Source organism: Haemaphysalis longicornis, unplaced genomic scaffold (genome assembly GCF_048455015.1).
Source record: "Haemaphysalis longicornis isolate Haplotype H1 unplaced genomic scaffold, Haemaphysalis longicornis Haplotype H1 scaffold_1, whole genome shotgun sequence".
Lineage (NCBI taxonomy): Eukaryota > Metazoa > Arthropoda > Arachnida > Ixodida > Ixodidae > Haemaphysalis > Haemaphysalis longicornis.
In genome coordinates, this window is record NW_027526203.1 from 67,469,849 (window position 1) to 67,481,216 (window position 11,368).

An 11,368-nucleotide genomic window follows, 5' to 3' on the forward strand; every position below is an offset into this window, starting at 1 on the left:
CATATCCTTTATTAGAGCACGCCTTCCACAGCACGCACTCCCGAAGAATACTGTCGCTGTACGAGGGCTTCTTTCTGCTGTAGTTGCTGACTTGGTTTGCAATGAACAAATCAGTTTTGTCGCCTTCTTCTGCTGCGTCTACTACTTGTAGGAAGGCTTGGACGGATTCGTTGGCTTCGTATCGTTGGAGTTGCTCTCTCGAGTCATCATACTGGCTTTGCAGTTTCTGCAGAGCAGCTTTCTGTCGAGCAACTTTTGCTGATAGCCGGCGCTCTGTTTTTTTTGCTTCATCAATCAAGACCCCCAAATCCATGGTTGTCTGGCACGCCTTTTCAATGAAGGGAGCACTTTCGCAGGAAGCCGAGGCTAGGGGAGCGAACGCTTGCTCCGCGCCACAGTCGGACAGCACGTGGGATTCGCTTGCGACAACGCTTACATCGAAACCTCCACATTCACGACCTGTCTCACTTTCGCCACAATCACTGGAGCGACTTTTTCGTGGTCGTTTCGTTCTTGTCGCTCCATTTTCGTTCCGCATGTACTGCGGATAGTTTGGAAAGACGGTCGGTACTGCGGACGGAAGCAGCAGTCTCAACGTGACATTTTTTCGGTAATCATCTTCTGTAAAGTGTAGAGAGCACACCAAAGACCGATCATTCGGCTCCCACTTGCTTCCTTTGCAATTTCCTTGCCGGGAAATGTTTTTTAGCCATGCTTCTCGGCGTTGCGAATCAGACGGGAACTCATGATACCGGATGGACGGGTTTTTCTTCGCGTTCGTGCTGCACAGCGGCACACAGCAGTTGCGCGGCATTCTGCCACTATAGAACCTTCACTCACAAAGATGCATAACAAAATCAGCGCCAAAATGTCCTCACCGATAGGTCACGGTTCTACAGAGGCGAAGAAGATACAGGCGAAGCCGGCTACCGAAGTCAACACCATCAACACGTTGTCCCGCCAGTGTAAACAAACTCCGGTCTCCGCCGCCGCTCCCGCGATCTTTCCCGTAGAGGTGGCGCCCCCGCGACGAAAACGGCAGAAACTGTAAACTATCCAATCACGCCGCCAGCCGCCTGCGCCGCCGGGACGTGACAGGCCGCGCCTGCTGCTTCAAAATCGAGGGGCCGTGCTCGTACACACGGGCGTTTTTGCTTTTCGCCTCCATCAGAAAAGCGGCCGCCGCGGGCGGGAATCGAACCCGCGACCTCGTGCTCAGCAGCACAACGCCTTAGCCACTGAGCCACCGCGGCGGGTGGTTTTCAAAAGGCAGCCCTGGGCTATGGAGGGGCACTGGTTGCATTGCCGCTCGCAGGCATCAGCGGCGGCCGAATCTATGAGGCGCTGCCAGAAACGCTCCCGAGCTTGCTTGGTGGCGGGCCGTGGCGGGCTGACGCGACCTCCGCACGAACGGCAACGTACCTGGTTTCGGTCACGGCAAAGTTTGCGCTGTAGTCATGGGCGTGAAATAGAATATGGCTGCTACAGGGCCGTTTACGACGCGTTTGAGCTTTTAATCGAGGCAGGAACAGAAATTACGCGGGTAGCCGGTGCACAACAAACGGTTAATACGGTGTTGATCAACATATAATTTGTTGGGTCGGGCCGGCCACGTCATTTTTTGTTTATTTTATTTTTGAGTTTTGTGTAAGCAAGTATGTGTAGCCCGAAGCTGTTCATTCCTGGGTATTGCCAACTCTCTAAATAATATCCCACGGCGGCTTTATTCGCCTTAATAAGATTTCTCAGGCGCCAGGTTGCTCAGATCTCGCATGGTCTCTCATGGCTGCAGGGGGTACAATGTCTCGGGTTCGATTCCAGGCAGCCAAGGCTGCGTTGAATTTACGATGAAGGCGAAAAATTACTGTGCGTACCCGATGTTTCGATCAACACTAAAGATGCCTGAGTCTACAACGCTGCCCCGTGCTTTTTAGCGCGTTAATTGTGGTTTCGGCGGCGCACAAAACACCAGTTTTGAGTGACTACACAGCAGTTAACTAGCATGTTCTACAGGAACTCCTGAGTACAAACGGGAGAACGTGCACCTGTGCTCATGTGTTTGTACACCTTGCCTCTAGCTGTTAAAGTTGGCTTTTCCACATGGCGGTTCAGCTGTGCAAGAAAGTCACCGGGGCTAAATGTGATAGTAAGAAACGCTTCTGATGTGAATGAAGCAGCTCATGCATAGTGTTTAAGAAACGCTCAGGACACATTCTTTTGCCCTGTGACCTTTAAACGTTTCACACCCCTCCTCCCACTCGGCCTTCTTTTAGTAACTAAAGGCGCTTTCAACATGCAGACACAGGAAAAAGATACAGGAAGATGTATAGAACTTTTATCTTAAGTTTGCATTCTGTCACGTTCATGATGTCACATGCTAGCAGTGCCATTTGACCACCACGTTTTACTTTGTGCACTGTAACAGTTTCTTACCAATATCCAAAGACTCGCTCAGGAAATTTCACATCACCAATGGCAAAAAAAAAGAATTATCTCTGTAAATTATGTGGAAGCAATGCCCATCTCTTCATTGTTGACACTTTCTAGATTATCAGATCTGCTGCAGCCAAGCGTCATGTTACATTTATAAACTAGAAAATACAGGAAAGAGGCCATTTCTAAGCAGAAGGAATTATATTGATTAGCATCTGCGTTGTTTGAGTTGTATGTTTTCCAACTGGCAGGGCAACTGCTATTATTTCTATGCACATAAGATGCCCATGATTTTGCTCCAGTATGTGACTCTTAGGTGGTTACATGCTGATAAAAAAATTCTGTGCTATCTTTATTCATACTCTGCAACTCGTCCGTGCTCATGGTGAGCATGCGGGGTGCACGTGTGACGCTTAGCATGGTAAACGTCAGGCGACGTCTGCTCAGTTGTAATGAGAATATGTCTACTCCAGAACGCTTAAATAACTGAATCAATCGTGAAAAACAGTCAACTCAAAACAACCTGAAAAAAAGAAGCACCCTCCACCCTAAAAAAAAAGAAGACAAGAAGAAACGAGTTAACTATTTTACATTGTTTTCAGGTTATCCAAAAATATGTCTCCGAAGGTCCAAGAAAGGCTAGTGTTTCTTACACTTTCAAGAAGGCATCAACACTGCCATTGTTTTACAATATAAAGTAAATTTTTATTATACCATATCCTCAGCTTCAGTTGGTGTTGTCCTTTCAGGGTGACCTGTAAAACCAATAAAGGTGCAGTATAATTAGCAATATGGCTGTGTTCCTTCTATACATGATAGAAAAAGAGCAATAAAATATACATGGCAAAACCCAGGATCTTTGTTGCGTTGTTTCTTCATTGTGTGTTATTTTTGTCCTACTGGCCCAATTTCAATTCCTGAAACCAACTTTCATGAAAAACCTATTGAGCATGATTTTCCATACCAACTCTTATTACATGAAATGGCTGCACAATACTTTTTGCCTGAATGTAAATGTGGCTAAGAAATTTCTTTATTATTATTTTGAAGCAGCCAGCTTTTATTGCCAGTCACAGAAAATCGGGGCAGATGGTGCAGAACTGTATGCGACCACACAGTGTGAAGTAGTGTCCAATTTTTTCGCAAATCACTTGTTAGCCCAACTGGAACCACACCACTTACAGAAGCTGTCGTAGTCTTTGAAATGACGTGAACCTTTTTCCCCCTCAGTTAGAACTGATATCCTTTTTTTGCTGCTTGGTGCTGTTTACAGTAAGAACTACATTTTTTTAGGAAAAAGGAATTGCCACCCAAAGAAAACCACTTCTTCAAAATAGCAATGTACAAGATAAGAATAAATACTGCAGAATGGGAACGTATACATGTTGCCCCCCCCCCAAGCTACCCCAGCACTTGCACCCTCCCCCATGCCCTCTGCCTCTTCCTTCGTGAAACTTATACATAAGGTGCCAATAACGTGTGCCGCTGGCCGAATTGGTTCTCAATGCATAAATACGAGGCTGATTCAAAGAGAAACGATAAGAAAAAGGGCACGGGTGCCTCCATGGTCTGTTTCACAACTTTCACTACAACTTGGAACGATGTTTTGGCCCTGAGAAAGATATACGCCTCCATGCCTATTCGGCACTAGGAAGCGGATCCAAGCATCAGCACTGACTCCCCCCATCTCCTATCATTACTAATAGCTTGACACTTGTTGATTAAAGAAGTGCTTGTGCTTATGCGTCATCCCACTTGTAAAAATGCATGCAACGAAATTTATCAAGGCGAGGGAAAACGCGCTGAAGGCCGTTCAGTTGCACGGGCCGGCTGTTTAGGAACCACGCGACACGCATGCATGCTCGCGCATCGGCTGGGAAGGCTGGTGACGGAAACATAAGCTCGGTGGCCGATGCGGGTCTCCTACTTCAACATCAGCGTTACGGGACAAACCAACGAGGCTAGAAATACCTACCTTCAGATTGGGCAAGCCACCTTCGAACCACTGCAGTGTGTTGATGGCGCGATCGGGAAGTTGTTACGCCAGCTTGACGGCCCTGGCGCGAATCGTGTGCATCCAGCCCAGCCAACGACTCAAGACTTGCGCTTTATTACCGTGATTTGTCGCAAAAAGATTGGTGGGATCGATCCATCCATGGATCGGCCAAAAGCGACGAAAAGCAGCCATGTCGATTGTCCGAACGCTTGAGGCCACTTACTTTAAAAAAGATAAAAAAAGTGTTAGTAAGTAAGTAAGTTCGTGGTCCTGATCCCTTTTGACACAGGGCAGGCGCATCCGCATCAAGCGCCACAGGAAGTTCGAACGTATGTTTGCACATACGGAGAAATTGTTAACGAATTGTTGCCACCCGTGGTGTGGTGTTTGGGATCGAGTATTTGCACCAGCGCCACCAGAGCTTCTCCTGGCGTGGCCTCCGCGATCGGCTACCAGCGGCGCCGGTAGCCGATCGCGGAGGCCACGCTCCTGGCACAGTAGTTTTCTTTTGCACCGTCAGGAGGCACCACGGGTGTCAGAGTACCACGGCCGGGCTGAAGGAGCGGCGAACGTGCACTTTCATACGGCATGCGCATCCAACAAGGAAACGATACAGCAGATTCTTAACAGAGTGATGGCGCTTCGAACCAACCCTCTTTTTTCTTAGTCGACGCATCGCCTCTGGCCGAGCGAGCCGACAACGCTTGCCGCACGTGTTAAATGCAGAGCATTTCAGTAACACACGATGTCACCCGCGTTGACGTCCGTAGTCGTAGTCCGCACCCCTCTCCCTACACTATATAACAAAATACCATCTGGCGCCTGGTTTCGATCCCTCGACCCTGCGGGCGGAACGCAATGTACATGGTGCTCTACCCACTGCGCCACAAAGCGGACACAGAATGGGAGGCTACGAACGCACCTTATATCCTTGACTCATTCAAATTACTGCTGACGAGCGCTCTCTCGTAGCAGTTGCCACAAGTGCAACAACATTAACGTAACGCAAACTACTTAACGTCGTGCGCCCCCTGGAAATGCTCTGCATTTGATTGTGCCCCTCGCGAGGGGCATGTTTCACTGCGTCGCCATGCGAACACTTTGCCACGCTTTAGTTTCAGTTCCGTATTGACATTCTTCGCTGCCTTAACCAGTTTCAAGGAGCAAACGTATGCTGAAAGGGCGCCTTTTCGCGAACTTGATGCTTTTTGGATGTGCCGCGGAATATTACCGGTACCTTCGCTGCTATATCTCACCAAAAAGAAGACTCGTTGTGCACTTCAGTTGCATGATTAAGAGTTTTAGCTGTATGTTTTTGACAGTGCGCTCGCTGCCAGCGGTCCGCTCAGCCCGACCGGAGCGTGAGCAGCAGAAACACGTTTAGCTAAGCGATAACCGTATCTCCCTCGGGGGAAATCATTCGCGTCACTGGTCGTGCCCTGTGGCGTGCAAACCAAGGCATCATCCGAAAGGAAAAATAAGAACTGATATTTCAGTCACGGAAAATGCCGCGTTTATTGCCTGCCTCACCATTTTCATATAATACAGTCGCTGATAAGATATGAAAACCCGCCCGCGACCGCCGCCAAATCGGCCTAAACGCACCAAACTATGCTGGCAACGCTGTCGTTTTTGCCTCAAAACGTCTCCAACTTTGGTCTGAAAAATCGAGGGCCTTTGGCCGTGCTGACAACATTGTTCTGCGCATTTCTTGCTTGTAAGTTGTCCAGAAGTTGTCCCTATGGTTGTCCGTCCGCGCGGGCCGTGCTTCTCCCTGCTTCTCCGGCACCGTTTCGACTGAACGGCCGGACGGCCTGTGCGCCTTCGTGGTTTGGAATCGCAGCTTTTACTCCAACTAAAGTTCCTAGGGTACTACCGAGCCTCACGTCTGTCTGCGCCTCAGCTTCGACGGCGCAAAGTCGGAGACTTCGCTAGCTCGGTTTCGTGGCCGTCAACGTCGGTGGTAGCATCAAGCTCGTGAGGAGGTAAGTGTTTAGACTTGTCACATCGCCCTTTTCATACAAAGAAGAAAACACACAAGGTGATGTTGCCTTTAGTGTTCGTGGTAGAAGTGTAGGCTAATTTCAAAGTGGATAAGCTACGTGCCATTTCTTGCGAAAGCACACCCGAAACACACGCTAGTGCCGTGATGTTTTTCTTTTTTAACTTACAGGCTCATATGCGTAACTCGTGGCTAGAATCTGCTATGGTGTCACTATGCTTACCACTAGTGACAATTATTACATGGAGGCTTACTACATTAACAGCCGTAGTAAGCAGAACAGGGGTTTTAGATTGCACGCACAAATGTAAAGCAAGCAATGTTTCGGAGATATTTATTTCGTATCATGTGTCATCGAGACGCCGCTCACTGCGCTTTCGTTACAGGGGCTGATAAATTTCCACCACAGTCCCAGCATGTGTACGAGTGGCTGATGGGTGACCTGCTCCGTTTCAGACCTACCTCAAGAGACTGCTTGTCCTTGCCTTGGCATACAGGGTGCCACTGTTCTCATTGCGGATGTAAGTGTTTCGCCAAATCTGCGCTCCCGATCCTGTTTTTCGTAGACAGTGCAGTGCAAGTATATTTCTGTTGAGGAGCCACATATATATGTGGCGCGCGTGCGTGCGTGCGTGTGTGTGTGTGTCGATACAATTTGCACCTGTCCTCACAATTTCTGTTCTAATTTTTTTTTAAACAGAATGGCGAATTTTTAGCGTTTGTATGCAGGAGTTGGAAGATGGAATTTATTTCACGGAATGCATGTCATGACTTATTCTGTTGGAGGGAAAGCGCAATAGAGATACTTGATACTTTCAATGAACAAATACTGTGTAGCATGTGGTGGGCCCACTTAACACACTCACGTTTGATTCCCGACAGTTGGTGTTGAGTGTACGTAATGCAGCTGCTTCTCTTTTTCAATTGCTATAATCGCACTACAAAAGTTGCTGAGCATGGTCGTTTTATAGGTTATTGAATTGCTAAAGATTGCAATTTACTAACGTGATTGCACTTCAGCAGAAATTTTCTGAAGCAATGCAAGTGTGGTTTCGAAATTCCAGGAGTCTCATAGGTAATCAAAGAATAGGTAACAATCGCTACTTTTCGCTAACACTGGGCACTTCTTGGCCGGTCCCACATCACTAGACGAGAATTTTTCTCGCATTGCTCATGCTATAGTCATCGTCCTGAGCCTATTTGTGTACACCGTAGAACAAGAACAAAGGCCTGCCTGCTGCATTTCCGATTGCTGCTATCTTGCTTTGTCCATATCCATTTGTTGCCCCTGGGTTTTCTTCTCTCACACCCCTCCACTGAGTGGTGTCTTCTTCAGGCCTCTCGTTCCTTGGTGGCATTGTCATAGGTGTGAGCAAGCTTTCATGCGACAAAAGGTGCTTTCGAACGAGTAGGTGATGCCAAATTCTTTGATGAAAAATTAATCCTGAAAGCAATGTTTGACTTCGATCTTTACGTACAGGTGCCGTCATAAGTAATTGGAGCACAGGAGCTTTGGCCGAACTGTATCAGAGCGCCGTGTAGGTGCACCGGCGGTAAGTGAAAGCACGAGAACACGCATGCGCGCCTGCCGATGGCAATGGCGCCCATCTGTACTTCTCAAACCACTTTTTTTAACCTGGCTTCAAGCATTGTTCGCAGCATACTGGTCTCGGCGATGGCGCTGTAGCGTACACACGTAAAAATATTTGAACGAAAAACTCACTACAGATTCCCGTGACAGCCGCCGCTTCTCCGGCAGGTGGAAGTGCGCCGGAGACGCTGCCAGAATCGTCTCTGCTAACAGCGCCGTCGCCGAGAGCGGCACTGTGCTGCGAGCAATGCTCGAAGCCAAATTTAAAAAGGGGTTTGAGAGGTATAGATGGGCCATCGCTGTCGGCTGGCATGCATGCGTGTTTTCATCCTTTCATTTACCGCCGGTGCAGCTACACGGCGCTCCGATACAGTTCGGCCACAGCTCCTGTGCTCCAATTACTTATGACGGCACCTGTACACACTCACAGACTGATTTTTTAGATTGCCCAATCATTCAGACACGTCAGTGGCGCTGCCGTCCACCCTATTGTGCCAGTTTATAACGACGTCTGAAACTTAATATGCTGAAGCCATTCACCATCTGATTTTTCTGACTTTTTGTTTGCCGTGACGAGAGGTTAAAATAGCAATAACCGCAGCAGCCCTATTGCTGTTCGCTTTATCCTACAGCCTTCAACTAGAATTTTCATGTACCACCCTCTGCTAACCTCTCTTTTTTTTACTTCATATTTTGGCCATGCAGCATATGAAGAAAAGATAAGACGGTAGAAGAGAGAGAAGGGGTACCAAATCACAGGTAGTCAGGAAATAGATGCCCACAACGGAGAAACTTGTGATGCTTCCATGTGAAGGAGGATAAAGAGCAGGCTCAGAAGTTGTCCAGTGCCAACCTCCTCTGAGCCTGCTCTTTCTCTTCCTTCACATGGAAGCATCACAAGTTACTTCGTTGTGGGCATTTACTGTGCGTTAGATATCTGCTTTTGGCATTTCTTTGTTTGCTCCGACCCTGGTTTCTACACACAATTATTACCAGTGAGATTTCGTTCTCTGTGTACATTCGTTTTTTCAACTGCTCTCACATTCCCTAGAAAGTTTGAACAATTGGTCAGCTTGTTCATTCATTTAATCTTGCATAACATATTAACTAGAGATGTGCAAACAGGAAATTTCGAACTGTGCATAAAATACAAATAGCAAAAACTGACTGGATTGAATGAATTAAATTATTCGAATACAGATATATTTTTCATTGTTTATAGAGTTTTTAAAACAAAGTGACAAAAAAGATAACTTAGGCAGTCGTCAGGACCTGAGGCATTAGAATATTTATGTATCGATAGGAAAATGGTAGAAAAAATGGCAAGTAAACGGCAACCACATGCAGCGACGGCAAAACGTAACTCAATGGGTACAGCAAACTGGTAGTGTGGATGACGGTGACAAGCGAAAATGTTTATAACCAGGTCGCTAAGGGAGTCGACAGCAAAAGGCGACAGGCTGACGCCGCCGCTTGCTTTTTGCTGGACAGAAGCAGCCCACAAGTGAGCAGCAGCGACGAACGACGACGACGGAGGGTATTGGCGGCAGTTTGATCATTTTTTTCACTTGTTGCTGTCACTCGTGCTATCTGTTTGGTGTACCCATTGAGTTACAGTTTTCACGTCACTTCTCGCTGTCGCTGCGTGTGGTTGCCCCTTAAAAGATTAAGACAGTGTGGCAAGGCAGTGGAATGAAATTTGGCACACCCTGCCGTGGAAAATGCGGTTTCCTCAACATGTTGTGACCAGAGAAATTATACAGTTGGCTACCATTAGTACAAAGTCCGCAACAAAAAAACAGAAGGCACAATAGCGCATTGCCATTGGTCCGCAACAATCTTCTCGTCTTGGTTTTGTTTTGTTGCCCATTCGAATGTGACACAGCTTGCCGTGATAGTTCAGACTTGTGGTGAAAATGGAAGCCTGAACCTTTCACCACGCAAACTGTTGCACGGAGCTGTGCGCAACAAAGAAGGTTGAGGGTCTCAAAAGAGAGATGCTTACACTGGCACAAGTCTCAAGTGACCGGCTGCTTTATCAGCTGTGCGCTGCCTCGGTTGTGATGGTGCCAACATTGCAGGCCACGGCGGTGTTTTGACGCTTTAAAATTTCCAATTTTATCAAGATGTGATGTTCACCTTGATGCTTCTTATAAGAAATAACTTTCAATTAATCGAAAAATTGGGTTTCAGCTTTAAATTACCAAGCAATTTCTTCTACTGAATTGAATGTAACATTGGTGGGACCAGAGCATTGCTTCCAATTACCCGAAAATTCCAATTAGGTGATGATCAAGAGTCGACTGCATTTGAATGGCTTGCTCCAGGCATTGAAAAGAGGTTAGGTACGTTAGTGGTTGGTATGACCTTTACTTTAATGCAAGCATTTCCAGCAAGTAATAAACCTTAATTTCTCACTCATACCACGATATTGATGGGAAACTTCTTTCCAGTTTATAAATTTTGCCCAGGTAGCGTTGCACCTCAGCCTACATTGGCTGCGAGAGTTCCACTCTTGTGCAAGGCTTTTGTGGTAGGCTTTCTTGCATGGCTTCGGCGTCGTGCCAAAAAGCTAACACTAAAGAAAATGCCATGCAGTGAAGCTTGGAACTTTGCAAATACGGAAAGAACAGTGGGGAATCCAAAACAGCCAAGGTAACCAAAAAAGAGGCAAGGCAGATTGAAACGAATAAATGGAGGGAAAAAATGGAAGCTAAAACGTCATTAGAGATGTACAGGGCTGAGAAGATGAACATCAGAAAGGAAAATTTCTACGATAATTCCCAGGGCAGTGCTTTGCTTTTTGAGGCTAGAGCAGGTTGCCTGCGAACTAAGAGTTTTGTGGGGAAGTATTCACAAAATGATGGGGTATGTGTGGTCTGCGGAAAAGAAACAGAACCTATGCGGCACATAGTGTTAGAATGTAAGGGTATCCATCCAAATCTACATGAAGGGAATATTGGGCTTCCAGAAGCCCTGGGATTTAAGGGTATCACAGAGGAAGTTAACTTCAAGGCTGTCGAGGGGACGAAAAGAAGATTAGAATGCTGGTGGACGAAAAGCAGAGAGGGGAATATTGCCTAGGACAGTTACCACCTGTAACAGGGAAAAGAAAGTATTTCGGGCCTAATAAGCGTTAGTGCCTGCCCTAAGCAGCGCTAGTATTAAACCAAGAGTGTAAAACATGGTTATATTAGCCCTTTTTGGTAAGATGACATGTAATCACCCCGCTTCAAAGGGGAAACCAATAGGAATCATCATCATCATCACCATCGTGTGGCAGAGCCAACTTTTATTTCTCACTAATGAGCTGCAAACCTTATCTGCTCCATGAGGATAAATATTT